A 473-nucleotide genomic window follows, 5' to 3' on the forward strand; every position below is an offset into this window, starting at 1 on the left:
CGCCCATTCTTGCGGTCGACCACCGAGCGATGGCAAGCGCTACGCGCTGTAGCTCGGTCCGGAGCATGGCGGATGCGATGGCCATCTCGACCTCTCTCATCCAGAGCAGATGATTCTCTCCATCCTTCCCCTTGAATACCTTAACGCTCACCATGAGCGGCTTAGGGCGGGGGAAGTCATCCGTTACTGGCGGTGGCGTCATATACGCAAATAATGCAGACATCTTCTGTTGCAGGTGCTTTAGCAGCGTGTTGTTTTGAAAACGCCTCTAGACGCGCATCGATTGCCTCGGGGCCTTGCGTAGCAAGGTGTTGCACGCCCTCAGGGCCCAGCAAGGACACCAGCTTTTTAAGCCCGTCCTGCATGCCCTGGGGCAAAGAGGAAAATTGTCCCACCCTCATAGAGGATCAGTCCGAACGACTCAGGTGTAGATTGACTACAAGTGCTACCAAGTGTAGCGGGGCTGCCGTAGC

This window comes from Plasmopara halstedii, assembly GCF_900000015.1.
Source record: "Plasmopara halstedii genome assembly, contig: Scaffold_322, whole genome shotgun sequence".
Taxonomy (NCBI): domain Eukaryota; phylum Oomycota; class Peronosporomycetes; order Peronosporales; family Peronosporaceae; genus Plasmopara; species Plasmopara halstedii.